This window comes from Echiichthys vipera (assembly GCF_963691815.1).
Source record: "Echiichthys vipera genome assembly, chromosome: 3".
NCBI classification, from domain to species: Eukaryota; Metazoa; Chordata; class Actinopteri; order Perciformes; family Trachinidae; genus Echiichthys; species Echiichthys vipera.
In genome coordinates this window covers 5,679,676-5,703,022 of record NC_139828.1, presented here as the reverse complement: position 1 = coordinate 5,703,022, position 23,347 = coordinate 5,679,676, and positions in this window count along the sequence as shown.

Sequence of the window (23,347 nt, the reverse complement as noted above, 5' to 3'; positions counted from 1 at the left end):
AAGCGTTTCGGATAATGTCAGTTCATAAAGATTTTAGACATTTTATTGCGGAAATGTCACATAGTTTAGCTTTAAAGGCTACCCTCCCTACACACACACACCACCCCCCAATTTTCTAGACTTCCTAGGAGACTTTGAAACACTGTGACTACGAGACAAGAATGAGCGAGGTGGCTTGGACACAGACAACGTCAGGGCAAGAAAACATCCAGAGATATAAACACAAAGAAAGAGGTAAACGGTGGCTGAGAGGTGTCATCACATCACACTCCAGCCTGCCTTCTGCTATCATCACTGCCTCCAGTGCTCTTTAAGCGCTGCCACGGTGTGTCCCTCTTGTCCCGGAGAGCATAAAACCACAGGACTGTTCCTTGTCCTGTTTGTCACCTCTCGTGGACAAATAGCAGTGCATAAAGTTGTCAAAACCACTGAGAGAAAATTCATTATTTTACTAGCAGGATGGTGCATTTACCCACAGTGATAGTTTCACCCTTCAGGCATTGTTTTCAGGAGCATCTGTTGAAGAGGGGTCAGATAATAGCTCTCACTTTGGGCCACTCTGCCCCACTCCACATGGGATCTGAACCAGGCTCCTCCTGATTACTGCTAGTGGGTCTCTAGAGGTCCATTCCTCACTCAGCTGTCCGGTTCAATTACACACCATGTGCAGTGAGGAAATGCAAGGTAATCTGTTGTTCTGCCCCGAGACATTTAGACAGACGATTGTTAGGTCTGCCTACACCTACGCATCTCTGCATGATACATGGCTTATTTTCCTTATCATAATAAAGGCATCTGCTAATGTTTATTTAAATATCTTGAAAGCCTTTTCATATCTTACAAGAAATACTGTATAGCATGATACTGACTCAAACTGACCCAGAAGAAGAAAATGCAATATGTTGTTGGAGCATCAGTCAGCTTATGGACCCACAGGATTGCACAATGAAATGTATATGACATTTTTTTAACATGTTGTAAATTGTCATCATTCAAAATGTATATGAATAATATGAAATAGTGTTAAATCTTTTAAAAATAGCATATTGTTTTTAAGAGCAGCGACAGCAAAGGTTACAACAGCAAAGTCAAGTCATGCACTGAGTTTGTGTCAATCACAGCAGCGGTAGATGAGAGATTGCGGACAGAGCAGATGGGCATATCTTCTTTACAGTAAATGCCTGTTGAACAGGTTTATTGATAGAGTAGGCTGTTGGCTTTACACACAAAGGTTGTACTTAACTACAGAGATCAAACGAAATGTTGCAGCGTTCTACACGTCTTTGGGTACGGCCGTCAATAGGGTTTGAAACAGCTGTTGGCGCAAATAATCTGATACAGCTGAATGTGGATATGAAAGTAATATAAAACTGGTATTTGAAAGTACAAACAGCAGAGAAAAGTGTCAAAGCAAATTTGCTCAACTTTGGTGAACTATGACCATGTTAAACGTCTTTCCCCTACATTCGCGAATGTGCGACCACGCCCTAAAACTGGTCATGGAAGTCAAATCAGCACGGCATGGTTTGGCTCGGCACAGCCACAAGTGCCGCACTTTACTTTAGCATTTTGACCAAAAATAAATCGGTTCGGGACCTGAAAAGCTGAAACAAAAATATAGCAGTACAGACAATTACAGTTCAATGGGGAAGACATCACTGTGCAGAATACTATCCATTGTGCGTTGTGTAATGCCCTCAGTTGGTGACGCATCCTTGATTACAATGGTTCTGCTGAAAACTGGTGGAATCACAGGCTGGTTCGCTAGAAGGCAGCAAGGTTCAAATAATTCTGAACCGAACCCTGTTTCCCTGTTGGTTGAAAAGGTACAAGCTCTTAGAGCCACACAGGTGTTTTCAGTTAATCTGGCTGATTACACCTTCTGAGGACTGTGTGGGTGTGTATGGACTGTGATTGATTGACATCTTGCTGAGTCTACTGTTGGCTTTGATGCACCTGTTAGGGTGGGACAAATTGCACCTTAATCATTCTTATTGGCTGATGAAGAGCTCTTAACACCTGTGTGGGTGTTGCTCCACTCTTTCCACAAGATCTTGGCACCTGGCTGCAGAGATTTCATTTTCCAAACAGAACGTGTGCAAAGCAATGTAACGTTGAATCCTTAAAGGAACAGTTCACCCAGAAAAGCAATGATACATTTTTCCTCTTACCTGCACTGACATTTATCACTCTTGATTGTTGGGTTGTTAGGTGCCTGGTGCTGGAGATGTTGGCTGTAGAGATACATGCCTCTCGGCTATAATGGAACTAGATGGCAATAACCATTATCAACAGTATCATGAGGCGGGGAGTGTGTTTGTGTATGACTTCTGGAGGGTTTTTTCTACATCAACGAACAACTCAACCTTGTCTTACATGTTTTATATTATGCTGTGTGCACACTCATTCTCTTGCTTTTCACACACTCATTCAAGTCTGAACAAGCTGTGAGGGATGATCAGTGAAGGACCTGGAGGCAGAGTTGTCCGAGGGTTGTGCCCTTCGTCGCTCGATGGTGCAAACAGACACGCAGGAACATGACAGACAAACTTCAGCAACTTGATGATGAAATGGATGCATTAATGTTGGCTCAGTTTCAGATGCAATATTCCCTTTTAGTGAGTCTGTAAGTATAGCCTCAAACAAGCAGAAAAACAGCCCCTGACAACATCTCAGCTGCTGTGCTGTGCACTTGAGAGTGATGCTGCATTGATCCGCTGCTGCAGCAAACACTAAAAGCCACCACAAACCTCACGGGAGTCCGACTTCACTATATGTGCTCAGCCTGTTGTCATTGTGTCAAAACGAATAGAGAGCCTCCTGAAGGTGGGTGAGTCATAGGAGGAAATCGCTGACGAGCTTTGACAGCATCCTGAATCTTTAGGTCAGAGTTCGATGCTATTTATATGCTGAAGACGAGTCAGGTTGTCCATCCTCAAAGGTCCATCTCATTAAACTCAGCCAGTAGAAGGCAAAGTTTAACTCAGACATGGTAGCACACGTGTTCTCTGCAGAGAGAGAGCAGAGAACACTCTGCTTTTGAACTGAAGATGACTTTACACGGAAATTCTGTAGTTTCATTGAAACTATGAAATTTACGAAACACAGCCCAACACACAGCACAAATGCAGTTTACTATGGTAACAGCTGCACTCAAAAAGTCAGCTGATAATCCATTTGAAAGACAGAAATGAAAAAAAACAGCATTATCATTAATTGAAGTGGTGATACTGTATATTTGCACAGGTGTAGTGATCTCGGCTGGGCGGTGTGTTGGAGCAGCAAGTTCGCTATGTTCCAAAAAATTCTCCCAGCTTTATTTGTCAAATAAATACACAAAATATTTCCTTGTTAAAACAAAAACTACACAGGTATATCATCAGAAACAAAATAAAACTGTCTTGGTCAGTATTTTCACTGAAATAGGCTGACTCTACATGCTGTTTGTCCCCTATGTAAGACTAATAAATGAGCAAAATCAGGTTTCACCCCAAAATTACCTCCAACCGCCTATTTACTCAGACATTGCTGATCGCCAATATATATTTTTTTAATATCCCATCCCTAAAGTATAAAGCTAGTTAGCCCTAGTATTATAGTATACTAGTGCTGAAATGTCAAAATTTAAATGTTATTAATTTTAACAGATTTATTTTTAATGTTTACATTTTCAAACTGTATGATTTATTTTGAAAAGAAAAAAGAATTTCAGGATGAGGAATAAGTAATTGCTGAGCCATCTCACAAAGTTTGGCGGGTTTTTCTAGACTGCGAGAGCAAGACAGAGACACTATTATCTGAAATCTTATGCATGCAGCATGTTTGTGGATTTCCCAGTTTATTTTTCTCTGGAAGTAACGCTGGAGTATTGCAACATGTTCTCATGAACAGGTTCGTATGAAAAGCTCTGCACAAAAATTCATTTGATATCTTACAAACGAGTGAACTTAAGTTGACCAGTTTAGGCACCAAAACTACGGTTACGTGACCAGTTTGGGTCTACAAAAGGTCGTTCTCAGGGTTAGGCGTGAAAACCACTGGGTTAGGGTTAGAAAAAAGGTTCTGGCTTGGTTTAGCACATCTGGGACATGAACGTCGCCAGGAAACGAATCCTGCCCGCGGTGAAAGTCTCGATTCTTGGGACTCATCTACCACCCCAACCTGTCAGCGGAGATTTGCTGTCTTATACTATATCTCCTGCTTTCAATATGTAGAATACACAAAAATTAAATACGTGGAAAATGCAAGAATTAATGAACATGACTCTTCGTTGTTATACGTACAAAAATAGATGAGAACAGCCCGAGTATTGCTGTACAGGTTGTAAGCCAATTAGCTGTGCACGCTAACGCTTGAAGCTTATTTTAGAACACTTTTGTTCTCGTGGTTTTGATTTCGGAAAGAAGACACAATCCTCCAAACCCTTAAAACAGAGCATCATTCTTATTTGAGCCACATGCACACCACTTCAATGCGCGTATGTGGAGAAATGTAAAAGCTTGGTAGACCTGCTGTGTCTGGCTGCTACGCTTTGACTGGACAATCATTTAATTTAGCAACAGTCAGTTTTAATAAATAATACTTTGGCTCACCCTGCAGAATCCAACCAGCTGATGCACCAATCCCACGTGTTATAATTGATTTTAATGACAGACAAGCATTTCAGAGATAGCCGTCTTCAGAGGATTTTATGCTTCGAGGTTGAAGTAAGTAAACGAAGGATCAGAAGCCCAAAGGCTGAGAATAAATGAAATCCGGTGATAAATAATAAATAGGAGTTTGTAATTTGCTTTAGGAAAGCAGGTCAGTCATCAGTTACCTGACACAGCAAGCCTTGAGAGAACATTATATTGATTAGCGGTGTGCTGTGTGTACGCAATCAATTATTGACACAGGCATTTAGCTCCACTGTGGCTGCTTTATACAAAATACTCTGATCTTGTGGGTTTCACATTTTCAACAATTGTTTCAAGTCAGCTTTAGTTAGATTTAAAAAAAAAAAAAATGTTACTACCTTTTCAGGACGTGTCTTTGAAACATCATCAACATTTTCACGATTCCTGAATAAAATGCCTGCGCGGCAATGTTTTCTCTGACGGATGGTATGTCAAATCTTTTCTGGTCATTATCAGAAACACTTCTCCCAGATAGAATGTGATCATTAAAACGTCTTAAAGTGCTGCACATACAACGATAGCAGTGCAGTATATCTCAGATTCATCATCAACATCCTGTAACAGGCCGCTGTTATAAGAGTCTCTCATGGCGCAGGTAGCCAGAGTGGCTTGATTGTTACAATCAGTCTGAAGAAGCGTTGCATGGTGGTAAAGTGGTCCTCAAGTTAAAGTGATCCAATGAATGATTCCTAAACATAATTTGTGAGACATAAGACCGGCTGATATAGACAGTATTCCAATTTTCTTTTCTGATGCCAGAGGATAATAAATTGTAGCACCCTGGTCAATGGAAGATACTGTGCTGCAGTTGTCGAATCTGAAATGAAAGTTAAGAGTTTTGATCGCCTTAGCAACAGTCAGGGTCTGTGCGCTCGGTTGTATAACCTGCCTTAAGTTTTAAAACGTAAGTGGGTCCCTAAAACCACATTTATATATAATTTATAATAAATGAATAAAGCTTATTCGGTTGTCTCCTTCCCTAAGTGTTTATATCATTGCTTTTACAACAGTTACTGTCAAAATACAGCAGGTTACTTGCGGTTCCGCGGTTACGTTCCCATGGTTACGTTTACTCACTTGTCAGCCAGTTGTCAGTCTGCCTTCTTTAAAATGGACCAAACCAAAATACTAAAAAGAAAAAGAAAACCAAACCGGACAAAAGACGAGAATGTTGTTCTCGTTGAAGAATATGGAAAGCAAAGGAAGATAATTCAAAGTAAATTTATCCCATGCTGTAACAAATTTGGGGCACGCGAAAGATGTGTTAAGAAATTACGGACAAAATCAATGAGAAATCTGTCTGACTCTCACTGTAGCTCACTGTTTGTCTTATATTATATTATATTATAGTTCTACCTACCTCTTCTTATTTACATATTTTCTCGTCTCATTTACCTGTGATTATTTCTGTTATGCTACTGCTTAACACCTGGATTTCCCTTCCCTTCTTGAACCAATACAATCTTATCTTTATCTTCATCTTCTATCCATCTTATCTTTATTCTTTATCTTATCTTAATGTCTATTTTGTATTAGAAGTGTAACCATCTGTTATGGTTTTGGCGCTGGATGACTATTCTCAGCTTTCGTAGTTGTGTTGCTCTCTCTCTCTTAGGGTTTAGGGTTTTCAAAACTGGTCGTGTGTGTGTGCGTGTGTGCGTGTGTGTGCGTGTGTGAGGAGCTGAAAAAAACAGAAAGCGTTGATGTCACCTGAGGCGGAGGCACCTGAGCACCAAGTGATCATTGAGTCTCCGAGATCAAACCAAACCATCCACGTGCTGCAGTTTACACATGGCTCATTCTGTATTGTTGTTTTTATTAGAAACACCTCGTTACAATTGGTCATAGAATTCTAATAATTATGTTTAATTGGAGCGCCGTATGTTTCCATGCAAATAAAGGAAAATGCTCCTGCAGCTAAACTGCTTCAGTTGTGGTGTTGTGAAACATCAAAGTGTTGAATATATGAGAACGGTATTCTTTTTCATAATGAAGCTGCTATCAGGATAGAACAGACCGCCTCCTCATACAAAAGGCTGAGACAGCAACACAGAGGAAATATCTTAATGACTAATTACATTTGAAGATGTGCAAATGGTTGATATTCAAAGCTGGGACTACGCTTTAATCTTGTGAGCAAAGAACAACATTATTTCAAAATCCCACACCGCTCATATTTGCTATTTCACACGGAACAAATGACTGGACTTTTTAGTTTTGAAATTGCTCTGCACACACAAACTTTGTCAGCAGAAAATGGTCCTTATGGAGAATATAACATTAGGATTTGGCCTTTTGCACTAAATAGGGGATCACATGATAAATGAGAAACTTATAGTGAGTTTCGTGACAGTGTTGGAGGATTAAAAGCAGCCGTCAAGATTTGATTGAATTACACCTAAAGCTTGCTTGAGGTTTGACGCTGTGTTTGGAGACACCATGCACAGAATGCAATGCAGTGTGTCATGACATATGAAATTAAATTCACTGCTGTAGAATATATTGGAGTGCTTGTCAAAGGGGGAAATAATAATGTAGTCATGGTTTATCAGCGCTTTCAGAGGCTTGTCATAAGTGATGAAATATGGTAATTGTATTTTTAATATCAGCACCAAAAGTGGGGGTGGTGAATGATGCATCGTTCTCAGTAAATCTGGGGCTTTACCAATAAATCATTAAAGTTCATATGAAGTGCCGGCTTGTTTAACAGCACCAAATGGATGATAACTGACTGCACTGCCTACAGTCAGGAGCTGTGTACACATGCCCGAACTCACTTCTCCAAGAATTCTCCGTGCGTGCTTAGAATAACTTTATAAATGATACTTTTTAACCAATGGACACTGTATTCAGATCCTTAAGTAAAACTCTCAATATCTCAATGTAAAAATACTCACAATATACTTCAAAATGGCCCCGTAAGAATGTTTAACTACATTCTCTGTATCTAAATGGATCATTATTTATTGTACATGAATGGTTTTGCACATCTTCAATGGTCTTTCCAGGTATTCTGGCTGATTAAACCGCTCCTCAGGTTTAAGGTGGGCGCTGCAGTTACAGGAATGATTAAGGTGTCAGTTTTGTCCCACTTAAGCTGCAACTGAGCTAACATGAGCCAAGCCAACTTCAAATGATATATGCCAACTGAATGGGTGTTATCAGTTGTTATCACTGCTGTAGATATGAGGTGGTATGGCCATGTGGCTCAGGAAGGGACAGCTACTAGACTTGATCAGGAGACAGGTGTTTGTGTCCCATCTGAAACCAAAAGTCAATGTTGACTTCTTTTAAAAAAAAGAAACACCTTGTTGTTGCCCGCCTACAAACCCTGCACATCTGTTATATGTGCATTTAGGCTTTAACGTTCAATGTCACAATATTTACTGTTCACCATAGTATGAGTCTCCACATACTGTCCATAGCATGACTGTTTTTTTTGTTAACAACACCACAATCTAATGTGCAGTAATTATCATGTGACACAACAGCTGATACAAGTGATGCAAAATGATGTGAAAGGATGCTACACAAGTGTCCAAAAACTCAGATTACTGCTCACTATGGAGTAAACAGAAATGTCCATTATATTAGAAAAGAGTTAATGAGTGATCAAACAAATAATTTAACAATTTTAAATGCACCTGAAAAAAGGTTGTGGCTTGGCTTATCAAGTCTTATTATGTAGGTATGAAAAACTCATGAGAACAGGCCGTTGTTTGCGACGTACCATGTTTTCAACTGACTCCAATGAAACATTATAGAGGTTAAAAGGCCTATTACGGGTGCAAGTCCTTCCAAAGTCAGTTGACGTAGTATAACAAATATCAAGCTCCACTTAGAGAGGGGGGTGGGGTGGACGGTAACTTATTTACATAACAGATGCACTTATTTTATTCCAACATTTTCCTGTATCTAACCGAGAAGCTTTGGTGCCAGAACATAAGTAACATTAACAGTTTTTGTTTGAATTCATGTCATCGTGTGTTTAAAACTGTGTCGGTACGTGACTTGTACAGAATGAGACCAGGTTGCAGCGGTTCAGAAATGTTGATATTCATCATATCTGTGTTTTGCAGAAACAAACAATGCCAACATTTTATTCTAGCAACTGGGTTGTGTCCCATTAAGATCAAAGATCTCTTTTGAAAGGGACACCTGGCAAAGAATAGCTCAACACAGAGTTTCCACATAAAAGGACATAGAAAAAATTAGAGTGATCACAAAAAACATTTGCACACAGACAGCCCGGACTCATAAGATTCCAGCATAGTTTGAAACTCATCCAGGGTTACTATGTTCTGAAGCTTCAGATCAGTCTGTAGATTATTCCATAATGCAGGTGCAGGAAACCCAAAAGCTTTCATTTCCAGGTCAGAACTGACTTCAGGAACAGTAAAACGCAAAAAGTGCAATGGAAATTGTAAGTTCATATATTCATTCATCTTCAACCGTTTGTCCCTGTCGGGTCGCCGGGGGCTGGAGCCGATCCCAGCTGACATCGAGCGTGAGACGGGGTACACCCTGGACAGGACGCCAGTCTATCGCAGGGCACATAGAGACGAACAGAGACAGACAACCATTCACACCTACGGGCAATTTTTAGAGTCATCAATGAACCTAACACGCGCATGTCTTTGGACGGTGGGAGGAAACCGGAGATCCTGGAGAAAACCCATGCAGACACAGGAGAACATGCAAACTCCACACAGAAAACCCCAGCTGGGATTTGAACCAGAAACCCTCTCACTGTGAGGCAACAGTGCCATCCACCACCACAGTTCCGTGATGCAAATTTTAATATTAGATTAATTGGTTAATTAATTAATTGGTTGATTGGTAAGATTAATTAATTTTTTTTTTACCAAGAATAGCTTTATGAATAAAAACATACCAGTGAGTAAAGTGGCGTGTACATTGGGCAGGTCAATTCACTTTCCATATAATAACTAGAAGAAGCTGATTGAATGCAATAGAATGGGACGAGCAAAAATGTCTTTCCTCTTATTTTCTTTAAAGCAAGTCCATGTAAAGTCATTATCTTACCTTTCTTTGTGCTCTACAAACCTCAGGGAGGAGAAGATCCAAGTGATATTTTAAGCCGTTGTGTCCTGTCTGCCTCTAATGCAACTCCCGGAGTCGGCTGTCTAATCTGACATAACACCTCACCCCTGCATCTTTTCCCTGTCTTCTGTCTTCTCTTCTGTGTGTGTATGTGTGTGTGTGTGTGTGTGTGTGTGTGTGTGTGTGTGTGTGTGTGTGTGTGTGTGTGTGTGTGTGTGTGTGTGTGTGTGTGTGTGTGTGTGTGTGTGTGTGTGTGTGTGTGTGTGTGTGTGTGTGTGTGTGTGTGTGTGTGTGTGTGTGTGTGTGTGAAGGGCAGGTTTAGGAATCAAGCAGCTTGGCTGTAAAGGTTTGCTTGCAAATGTTAACCCATGGGGCTCTTTTAATTAATCAGGAGGACGAGTGATCTCTGCCACTACTTCAGAGGAGGGGAGAGGGTAGATGTCACATGATATTATCTAGGAAGGGAGGTGGTAATTAATCACCTTGACAACCCTTGATCTGTAAACATGGCTAATTTAGAGCATTTTTTTTCTGAAGGAATCAAGACTAGTACGAAGTGCTTCTCACTGACCACGACAGGTTTAATTTGCCCTTCAGCAAAAGTTGGCAAACAGCCACAGACTGTGTTGCTATTTGATTTAAATTGAGTTTGACAGACAGGAGATAAGCTCAGAATGAATGAATTAAATGCGTTATCCTCAGAGCTATTAAGTCTTTGATAGCAGACTATAAAAACATGAAATGAGTTATTTATTAGCAGCACACAACAGGATTTGCACACTTTTTAATTGATATTTTTAGCCTTTTTCATGATTGTTCACCTGTTATCAGCTTTTTAAAGTATTTAACAGTTGCTATATTAAGCTTTATCGTATAACTCTGTACCCTCTGTAAACATAGCACCCTTAATTCAACTTAATTTAACCCAGTTCAGAGAGGAGACGGTCTTCTTCAGACTGTCCTTCCCCCGAAAATTACCCCAAGGTCCTTTGTGCAAGCAGCTTATTACAACCCATATTTACATTTATAGTGACACTGACCACTAGCGGCCAGAATAATTACAACGGCAGCAAAGGAGGAAGTCAGGAGCATGGTATAAAGAGCAACAAAGTCTATATAGGGAGGAGGTCAGGGGGGATGGATGTGTAAAAAAAAAACATAACTGCATCACATGCGTTAATATGTCTTACATGTAAATACTTCACATGTAAATACGTCTATACATAACTGCGTCACATACTTTATAGTGTCACATGTGTGATAGCGTCACATGCGTAAATACGTCACGTATAAAAACGTCACATGTGTAAATGTGTCACATACGTAAATGTGTCCCATACGTAAATCAGAATCAGAAATACTGTAATAATCCCAATGTCGGGCCACGGCAAAAACTCTGGCCCTGTATTTTTTGTCTGTAGTCCTGCAACAGAAAAATACCAACATGGATTGTGCTACTTCCTGACCTTTTCCAAATTCTAATAACAAACATTAATGGCTTAAAAAATGAAAAGCAAACAATAGACTGGTTAGGCTGCATCCAAATATGATGACATTTTTTCTACACAGTCCTGGTACTTTGCCCGGAAATTCACCTACCGTGACAAACATCTGAGTCAACACAGCCATGTTTTTAAAAAACGTAAGAGTGGATATTTACTTCAGTGATGTCCTTTGTGTACTCGGAGTCACTTGCTGTGGAGGGCAGATTCCTGGACTTTTTGCTTCAGGGGACCAAGAGAGGAGAACAAATGAAGACTAATGACTGCTGACAGAAATTCAGAAAACAAACAATGAAACCTGCTTGAATAATGCAGCCTTTTCCCCCATGTTTTCTGAGCACAAACACTGTTAGAATACACCAGTAAAATATTAAAAAGCAGAGGCAACTGTTTTTGCCTGCAGTTCAACTCTTCCTCCCGATACAGTCCTTTCATCCAGCCCATTTAGTTTCACTGGGGATATCTGCTTTCAACAAGGTCAAACTTCAGAGAACACGTGTGCACCCATGCGTTTAAACAAGACAGATCCATGCAAAAGTCTAAAAAATGTGGCAGACTCTTTAGAAGCTGATTCATCCTCACTTCAGTTAGACCTGACAGTAGCAATTATAGTCATGATGCATAGAATTACTTCATACAGTATACACATGAAAAAACAGTTTGCATTTTTAGATACTGGGGATAAAGTTTTGGTCACTCACTCACTCACTCACTCACTCACTCATCTTCAACCACTTATCCGGGGTCGGGTCGCAGGGGCAGCAGCTCTAGCAGCTCTAGCAGCTCTAGCAGGGGACCCCAAACTTCCCTTTCCCGGGCTACAGTAACCAGCTCTAACTGGGGGATCCCGAGGCGTTCCCAGGCCAGTGTGGAGATATAATCTCTCCACCTTGTCTTGGGTATTCCTCAAGGCCTCCTCCCAGCTGGACGTGCCTGGAACACCTCCCTAGGGAGGCGCCCAGGGTTCATCCTTACTAGATGATCCTGAGCCACCTCAACTGGCTCCTTTCAACGCAAAGGAGCAGCGCCTCAGTTCGGTGGGCTGAGGATCTTGTCTCTGCTTTTTGCAGATGATGTGGTCCTGATGGCATCGTCAGTCAGTGACCTTCAGCACTCACTAGATCGGTTTGCAACCGAGTCTGAAACAGCTGGGATGAGGATCAGCACCTCTAAATCTGAGCCCATGGCTCTCAACAGGAAACCGGTGGATTGCTAACTCCAGGTAGGGAATGAGTCCTTACCCCAAGTGAAGGAGTTCAAGTACCTCTAGATCTAAAGTTTTAGTGTTTGATTTAAATTTTGGATGTGTTCGCCAAGAGCCGTCACTCTGACCTTGGCTTTATTAAACAAAATGCCTGACCTCCATAACTCAGCTGAGCTGTCCAATCAACCATCACTGCATGAAAAGGTTTCAAGATTTCAACAAGAATCGATTTGGACTCAGCTGTCAATCATTCAGGCCAGAGCTTTCTCTGCTGATTTGATTTAATGTGGCGAACAGCATACAGTATTAGAGTGTGTGTGTGTGTGTGTGTGTGTGTGTGTGTGTGTGTGTGTGTGTGTGTGTGTGTGTGTGTGTGTGTGTGTGTGTGTGCGTATCAAATCGAATCATATTGTATAATTGTATTATTTTTATCATCAGGTTTTTGTATGTAGGTGACACTCAGAAGTCAATAAAATCAAATACTTTAGCATATTTCATATACATATACAAAGCATATTTCCCAACATGTCGAACAAATCCTTTAAAGTAGGTATATATTGTCCTTGATGCAGCCCTAGCCAGTTAGGATAAGTTGATAGAATATTCAAGGAATTTATTAACATTATGCAAGCACAATAACATTACATCATTGTGACAGTCTCAGATGGTGAATAAAGCACAAATGAGATAAGACATAATAAATATCAACCATATAAAGCACATTATCTAAGCAATATAAGTACACAATATAAGCAATTTGAGGTATAATACAATAACAGTCAAATATAACTGAGAAGAGTGAGCAGTATGACAGATATCGAGTGCTGTGTATTGGAGTATTGCATGACATGCAGTTGGTGTCGGAAAAGGTGGGTCACTGCATATGAAACATTTATTTGCTCACTTTTTCCTTCATCTTGGTGACAGCTTTGCCCATACTGCTGGAAATAATAGATGACTTCTGAGGCCTGTCATCAGAGCGAGCAGGATGTCCTGAAGATGGCACTCCCCAGAGAATGGGCGGGTTAGGTCAAGATAGACCTCCTCTACCTCCGCTGTCAGCTTGCCAAGGTTAAGTTCATACAGGTCAGGCAGCTGGGCCTCACTACTTTCTGTTTTCAAACTTTTCTTTTCCAGGATGTTTGCTGAACACTTTTTTTACTTGTGCACACATCTACAATCGTCACAGAATGAACGTATTGGCAGGGGCTCAACAGGATTGAAAATCAATAGCGGTTACTCAACCATTACTACCACTTGCAGAGATTTCTGGGTGTCGAACTCGTGCATATTTTTCCTCAAGAAAACCTACAAACCAATCCCAATTCAAGACTCCTGATCTTCATCGCACCCAGTGTAATAGAATATAGCCTATGAATGGACCTCCATATAGATGTGCATTAACCAAATTGTTCCAGAACAATTTGGTCTTTAGCTTAATCAGGTAGGAGGTCGTTGGAAGGCGCCTTGCTCGTTCCTCAGACAAGGCTCTGATAGCACTAGCTGTGCTCTACCGTGCACCAATTTCTCCCGTATTACTTCAGTTTACTTTATGTTGTTAGATGGATCCTCAAAAACAATGAGATAATTTAGCATTTATTCCTTCCTTTTTTCAAAAGTCTAAAATAAAAAATATATCATTGTTTTTGAGGCAGTTAGGCCAGCACAAATAAAATCCAATTATTGACAAATTTAGTATTTCAGTACTTTTATTGCAAAAACCATTGTTTTAGTCTATTCCAGGTCGAAGTCAGTGGGCAGAGAGAATGGCAGCGTTAAAGGTTTTAACTTCTATTGATGTTGCTGCAGTCCCTATGGTGACCGAGAGCGTTCAATAGAAGTGATAGATGACTTGTTGCCTCTTGAAGCGACTCTTGTGCAATTGGACAGTTACTCACAGGAGCTGGAAGGTTATAGTCGCTGTGTCCCTCAGAGTGTCCCAATGACACCAGCCCTGCTCTACTGGAACAGTGTGCATTATGAGCCTCAAGGGCAAAGCTGACATTATGGCTTCCACTAAAAGAAATAGTTCAACATTTTGCTTTGAGTTAGATTAGAAGGTTGATACCACTCTTGTATCTGTATGGGTACAGCCAGGAAACCATGAGCTTAACATAAAGACTGGGGAATTTCAATTTCTCCACCAAGCAATATAACGAACTATAGCCATGGATAACAGACTATAGCCATGGATGGATTACTGAATGAGCCAAACGGGCAAAGGCCCAGGGGCCCATAGGGTCAGGGAAAAGAAAACACCAAACAATCTCAAATAGATGCTAAATGACCAGTGACACACTCACAAAACAACTACAAACGACCCGCAATGACTGCAGAGATGCAAAATTAGCATGAAGAGATGCTAAATGATTGACATAAATCAATCAAAAACATACACATAATGACTACAAACAACCAGAGGCAAAACTATTAGAATAGATGCAAACATCAATAAAAAAAAACACAAAATGACCATGAGTGCAAAGCAACTAAAAAAAGATGTAAAACACTGCACAAAGATGACAAAACGACTAAGGACAGATCACAAAACAATCACAAAACGACCACAAGGAGGTGTACACTGACAAAAAGTAGATTTTGAGTCGGGATGTCTAGCTAAGGGTCGGGGGCCTCTTAGGTGTCTTTTGACCAGGGGACCATTGTCTCATAATCCGTCCATGACTATAGCAACACCTTTTACTGTGAGAAAATGTCAATAATATAACAACAGACATCACTGCAGGGTTTACATTTAACATACACTGCTACACAAGGCTAGCTAACGTTACATGCTATAATGTCAGGGAAAGATGTATCTTGGTTGCTGATGTTGTTCAGTTCTCCCCATTTTTGGATCACATTCCTGCCAGAACTTTATATATTATGTAGTTTTTGATTTAGAAGTCTTTATATGCGTCCAGTGTCTTCTGTCGGATCGGTGTGGACCCTATAATGTGGCACCTCTTACATGACAAAACTGACCATTTGTGAAATTGTCCCTGGTGATGAGTGCTGTGACCTGCTGTTGTGCATATATATAAGGCTCAATTGCATTGCAAAAGCAGAAGAACTGCCCTCAAAGCAGTGAACAGAGCCAATAGGAGGCCGTGTCTGTTTTTTGCTCGTTGGTTTCTCTTTGTACACGTGCATTTGCTCATTATCCCCAGGAAGAAAGTTGAATGTAAATGTTGCCTACTCTGTGATTCTGTTAGACCTCTGACAAATATGTTTTTAAGTATAGTGGTGGGCCGGCTGCTGCTTAAGCTGCAATCATTTTTTTTTCTGCCCATTTTGCATGAATAAGGAAGAGGTGTGAAGCGACATTCAACCACTCATTAAACACAATAGCAAAATTCCTACCAGCTTATAGTATCCCGCTGGTTAATTAATGGGGATTAGAGATTCAAAATTGGGAGGGTCATGTTGTTTGTATGTGTGAAACAGCAAGACGGACTGTCCAGATACTGTATCATGTTACATCGGAAGCTGAAGATGCACAAAAAGTCAATGTTTTGAGGTCAATATTTGCTGATCAGCTATTTTAGAAGGCCAGGACCTTTCAGCATTGACGTGCTCCCTAATACACGGTCTCTATCACTGGTCTTTGAGGATCCTTAGATTGTTCATATCCAAAACACAGTATCCAGGAATTTGGAAGAAAATAAAAATGCTGCAGTAGCTATAGGATGCCAATTAGATTTGGCCAGTTAAATTCATCTCAAAAATGTCAACACTGTTTGAGTTTAGGGAGGTGAAATTATTCAGAGAATGTGCAAATCAGGTTCTGCTTTGCTGACATTTGATTTTTTCCTCCTATACTAAATATACATATATACTATACTATACTAAATATATGTATATATACACTTTATATACATATAAATATATTTCATTTTATACTTCCTGTATATATACGTATATACTGTACATGTATGTGTGCCTCATAGCTGGCCTCTGCTGGACACAGGCAATTTATATCCATGTTGCAGAAGAGTTAAGTGTGTTTTCAGTTGCTGCATTAATCTCATAACAATAACACTGCCACTGTGCAGGCTGGAGCACATGCTTAACACTGCTGGATGACTCCATGGCTTTAAGACAGCCCTCTGTGGATATCATGCAATTCACTGTAACACTGTAACAGCGCATCTAATGGTTTATGTTCTTTCCCATGTTTGCTCATGCTTCAATCCCTCCCTGGGTCATTATGGGGTCTAATATCTATGACAGCTGCACAACAGGCTTTAGAAGAGTAAGGGGGTCGGTTTTGCTTTCCCAGAGTCAACACTATAGAGAAGCGGGGGCAGATTTATAAAGTAAGACTTTTTTTTTAAGTTTCATTATTTCATTGACTATATGCACACACAAAGAAACAAGTTGAGTAGTTTCTTTTAATCATGTGGCAAAGACTGATCTGCCTGCATCCATATCTCTTTATTGACTGCTGACTGGAGCTAAGTGATGTGATTAGGGTTGGATTTAGAAGTGTATATAATTGAACCATTTTTGTTTTCATCATCGGGGGGACAGTTTATAATTAATTCTGAATACTTCTCAATTAGCCCTGCAATTAGCTATTCAATTATTTTATACAGCGCCACACAAAAGTGAATTACACGGCCAGCCCGTGTTGCAGTTTGATACATCATATCAGTAGTTGCTGAAAGGTACAGGTGGTTAATGTTTTGTCTACAGGTCTCAGTACGTCTGGCAGCAGAATGTGTCTTGAGTGACCACTTGTGATCGGGTTCCACTTAGGCTTCCTGCTCTATATGCAAATAAACATGGACATTATTTCTGTTTGTATAGACAAAAATGTCTTTTTTTTGTGTGTGTGTAAATTTGTGTGCGTGTAAATTTCATTTGTTACTCTCAATTAAAAAAAAAAAAGAGAAACACTGCCAACAGTTTGTCTTTTTGCCGACGGTTGTAACTTTTATCCATCCAACAAATGTATGTGTGTCTGATAGGTTCGGGCTATCAGGTGCATTTTACGGACCTTAAAACAGAGATGTCTATCTAGAGAATGACGCTTTTAAAAGTCAAAAGTAAAGCTTTATTTTACAGTTTATGTTCATGTTCAGCTGTACAGGAGTCGTGTTCAGTTCCTGCTGATGAAAACCCAGCATTTCCTGATTTAACTGCTTCATAATAAAACGCTTTTAAATAACAAAATAACAGGGTTTTTTATCGTGAAGCATTTATAAGAAATAAAATGTGTTTATCCGTTTTACAGACACTCCGGCTTCTGAATAGCAGAGATATAAACAGGACTGTCTGTAGTAATATCCAACATATTCATGAATTCAGGTACATTTTATGAGGTTAAATATAAAGTTATTATCTACCGGCCGTCCCAGGGACCTCTGTGCCGCTGACACGGCCACATTTTCCAGGCAATCGCAGCTCACAGAATTCCAGAGAGCTGTAGATATGTGCAGGGGAACAAACAAAGACACATCGCAGACAGTATGATAGATAACATCTGAAACACACTATTCACTCTCCGTGGTTTCTGTGACATGAGAAATACTACTACTATACCGCTACCTATAGCTCAGATGTTGTGGACAAAGCCACTGAATGAGTACGTAGTTCTGCTTATAGTTAAGTAGGTGTTCCTTCAGAGTGGCCCAGGACACATTAGGGTACACACTGCTAAAAGAATGTGGCCATATGCGTCCCAAATCACCTCTGATTGTCCAGATCCCACTGCATCCAGTTTCCATTTACACCTGTACCCAGAGCTGTCCACTTGTGATCTGATTACTCAGGATGTATTTTAAAAATAGGTCTGAATGAGGTCTGTGTTTCTGCTTGTGCCATTGGCACTCAGCGGCCAAACATCACATAAAAAGGAGGAACACTGACCATTGCCACTTGCCTTGACTATGTCGGCCACTGTGACGCAGGAACCACTTTGAGAGCCCACTATCATCCATCTGGGCCTGTGGTGAGAGCCACGGCTACACACGCCCTCAATTCATCACCACAGACAGGTTACAGATCTGCTGATTCGCAGAGCAGGGGGAGGAGGGTGGAGTGCGTGAGGGTGAGCCTCCGATGGAGCGAGATTGAGCAGGCCAGAAGGTGGGGGCAACCACAATGCCTTTCCCACCACAGGAATTGACAGTTTCTCACATGCTGCATGGAGATGCATGATTTCCCCCCACCATAGTTCGCTCAGTGAGAGCCCCATAGATAGACTCCGATGATAATTCAACCTCTGGGGCGAGCCAACCAACAGCTGGCATGGTGGGATGATAATGTGACATTTTTGCTGAGGGTTTTATAGTTTAGTTTGTAGGTATTTCAAATATTGTTGACCATAACAGAGCTGTCAAATGATATGAAATGAATAGCTGTCTTTACAACCATGTGGTTTGTTATAATTCTGGTTCTCTACATTAAAATATTGGTACATGCTACTTCAGCCTACTTTGTACACCTGCACTCTTCCTCAGTTTTTTGCTTTTGGCCCTCCCCCTTTTCAAATTGATCATCCAAAGTGAAATTGTTTTTTGTGTTCTGTTCCAAACCACTTTATCGTTTAAAACCTCAATCCCTGATAAAGTTTCACTTTGAATTAAACTACAGAAGGAAGGAGAATTAATTAGTCACAGTGGGCAATGTTAGAGGCAGTGAAAGAAAACAAACATCTCGTTTGATGAGGCAAGTGCACCTAGTAGGAGGGCCGTCACATCGTTTATCACGTGTTGAAGTTCCTGCCATTCGCAACTCACCAAACAATGTTGACAGCCCGCTATGTCGAGGGAGGCCGTAGACGCCAATGCGCCTCTGAGTCTGATCAAAGGGCTTGTTACAAATGTATTCACGCCCCATGGTCACTTTGTTACCAAGCCAATTATACCACAGCTAAATGTTTAGTCAATCAGAAGGGAGGGAAATGGTGCCCTCAACTCATTCGAGTGCTTAACTTCATTTCACTTCACATCAGCCAGTATCACATCACTATGGAGGAGCGGTGCAATTGCTAAATGATCTGCTCATAATCTCCCCCCACAACATATGGTGCTATTCACGATGACAAATGTAACACCAATGACAATGAAACTAATTGAAATGTGCTGTGGTGATGCTAAGTCTCCACAGTTCATTTGCATGTTTACTAAAGCAATTTCGATCGGTAGTTACGCGTGTGATTGTATTAGATAAATTAGAGCCTGCAGTGTTGATTGACTTCCAGGTGCTCATTAAAAAATGCTTATCTATTTATGGATGGGCTAGTATGAAACAGATGAGGTGATGATGATGGTTCATGCAAAGTAATGCAATGATAATGTCTCATCAGAATTTAGAAAACCCCTAAAGAATGCAACCCTCACGGTGAGGGCATACAGCAGGTACTGAAGAAAATACTGACTAACACTGTACAATAGTTCATTAAGAAAGTTTCTGCTGTTCATTTGGGGTCACTCACAGGAGGTAATTGTGATTATACCTGGCAGTTGTTCAGCTGATAACCTCATACATGTGCAACACCCCCAGTACACATTTTCTGAATATTTACATAATGTTTGCAAGACAATACGCTATTCTACAACTCATTATGAGAAGGGCAGGAATAAAAATAAACCCAACCAGCATTAAATCAGCCATTTGGAAATGTAATTGGGAAATAAGAGGTATATTGTTTAAGCCGCTATAATTCATTTTTACACAACAATTCTATTTAAATTGTACCAAAAGTAATAATGAGTATTTTGTGCGACACTTTCCTCACTTAATTGGTAAATGCACATTGATGTAGGTCTCATCCAGACATGGTGCCATTTTATATAAAGCTGTCCTAAATGTATTTTCTCTTAGTTAAATTGCTTTGTCACTTGCCAGGAGTCGGCAGTCTTGCTGATACAGTTAACTGATCTCTGTTGGTGAGTGATGTTAAAATTAAGGATGCTCATAAAGGTGACTGGCATAGTGTTGGGGTATGCTGCAGGTTTCTACACCATTTAAAATGAGAGAAACTGCATGTTTTTGCGTCAGGAAAATGTACCAATAGTTTAGTAAACAAAGACAACGAGTGAACACATTTTTCACATGCATGGTTCGGCATCATTAAGTCCAAAGGGTTGGCTAACTTTCCTCCGCTGCACGTTACCAGACTGATCTGCAGGTAAAATACATGGAGCTCTTGCGAGGCTACCACTTTACGCCCCTGACCCAATTTGGCTTCGCAGCTGCTGTGCCAGCCAGATGGATCGAGTTTTTTGTATTCTTTATGTTACCTGGTCCTTAACATGTTGGGGTGGAAGTTTATCATGATTAGCAGTTGTCACCATGCAAAGGATCCCTCTCAGATATATCTTTTAACAAAATCTTTGGCATTGAAGACGTTTTCGTTTTCCTAACAAGTCTTTGCATTGCTGCAGACAAGCGCAAAAGGATCTTTCCCTTCATTTTTGCTTAAAATATCACAACTGACTTTGTAAATTTAGATATTTTTTTCTTAGGATGATGGTCTTCTATACTACTATGATGACATGTCCTTGTTTCCATATCTTTGACCGATATTCACACTTAATCTTATTCCATTCAATGTATTTATTTATATGACAATTCACATCAAACAACATTACTGTAAATGTGCCAGTGTTGAATGGTTTTCAGTCCCTTGGCGAGATGTTTTGCGACCAGGTCAAATGTACAGACAGAAGACAACAAGACACCAGAAAGACAGCAACAGCCCCAAAATCAGCATTCTCAAGACAAAGCAGAAGCCTTACAGAGCAACAGGAAGCGGCAAAACATCAGTACATTAATACAACAACAATATCTACAATCAGGACATGTAGCCATGCAAGAAGGGAACACAGAGGTGCAAAACACAAGCAATACTGATTATGGAAATTTTTTGACACATGCAGCCATGCAGAGCAGCAATAAGCAATGAGACAAAATTAAAAAAACAACAATACCACTTTCATGTTTCATTGTCACCAACACAAAGACAGGCATGGGAGCAATTGCAGATGGAAAGAGAAGAGAATTCAATTCAATCTTGCAGTACAGCGTGCTTGATGAGAACAGCTTTATGATGAACATGTCTTTTTATTTTCAAGCTGTAGAGAAGTTCAGGCTTGCCAGGGGCCATGGACAGCCCAGTTTCATGACACTAGAATGGCCATGGAAAACATATTGAACAACTGAAATACTCTAATATGGATTCAATTCAGCCTGGGGAAAATATTTATTTTAATCCAAATGCGGAAATGTGTCTGTAGTATGGTGCAGTGTGCTTAGTTCTAATCAATGCCCCATATTCAGTGCTATCCAGAGCCACCATGTGCTAAGCCCAGAGCGTCTGGCACACAGCGCAGAACACACAGCTGCCTGACTGGCATCAGAGGAAAAGTCCAGAGCATTGAGGGCACTTTGGAGAGATACCAATTCCAGCATCACATTTCAGATGTGTGCCATTTGACTGATTACATCAGCGAAGAGGATTAAACTGTGATTTTTATATAATACTTTTCTCGTGGCTTAGCATTTCTGAGTAGGACACATTCATTTCCCTGAGAGCAGAATTAATAACTTGCAGTTTCTTTCAAGCCACAGAACTGTGCTGACAAATAAATGGCTTGAAAGGTTCACAATAGAAGATTACAAACAGCCCCACAGTCATCATCGCCGGTGTTTTGCAAAAAAACTGATATCTCACATTTCTGGCAGTTCATTTTCTTTTTATTGCCTTTGACAGCTGACATTATCTACCATGTGCAGAAAAGGTTTCATAATGGTGGAGCCGAGCCAAACAATTGATAGGCTAAATCACTCTATTTTTCTTCCATAAAAAGAGTTTTACTTTCTGGAGAAGGAAGGTTTCTACACAACACTGATGACATACAGTCATTGAGAGGGAAGCAATATTACTCTGATATTATCCAGCACCAGATGGAAGGATAACATATGCTGATTGCACCTGGCAATCAGGTCACAGTTGGAGGAAAGTAGAAAATTACATTCCCACAAACAGGAAAATGAACAATTGACAATGGGCTCCCATAACGAATAGGCCCGCATGCAACAGTTTAAGAAGTAAACTGATGCAATAAAGAACTTGTATGATTAGATCTTCATTGGAATTTCTTGTGTCGCATCAAGTGGATTTTAAATGGTATCATTTCACTTACCATTAAATGAAACACAATACGGCATTCATTTAATGGGATTTTAATTAAAATCTAAAATGCCAAGCATTATGGGGTATGAGCCAATTTTGTTCTCCAGGGCAAAATAATATCTCTTAGGTGTGACACACACATGCACAACGCACACTTACACATATGTATAAAACTGCATGTGCTTAAATACTCTTATCTCAGCTTTATGCATGCTTAACTGTGATAAACAACATAGCTGTTATGGCGCTCTGTCGTTGCTCTGTTTTAAACACTTATTGTAAATCTTAAGCTTTAGTTACGCAAAACCATGGTAACCAGGGTAAACCGAAATATTATCTGTAATTCATAATGAGTCATAATACCCTAACCAACCCTAAAAAGTAAATAATATTTAGCTAAAACAGTAATAATGAGTAATACAAATTACTAATAATGTTTTCTGAATGACATACAGTTGTGCAAATATATGGAAAGATATATATAATAAAAACTATAAAAAAAAATATTCATGTGAGACAATGTAATGAGCTCACTATTGGGTGTTATTAAAGTCAAAATGACAGGGCGGTTGAAAGGCCAACTCTCCCAGACACTTAGCTCATGGACCTGTCTTCAGCCTGCCAACATTCAATTACACAGCCAGGGCACCAGATATGACAAGTGTTCACACCTGTTGCCACCCAGATCCAGGTCCAGATTCCTTAATGAACACACGGTCGGGCTGGGTTTCAACTCTCCAAATAAATCCTCATTATA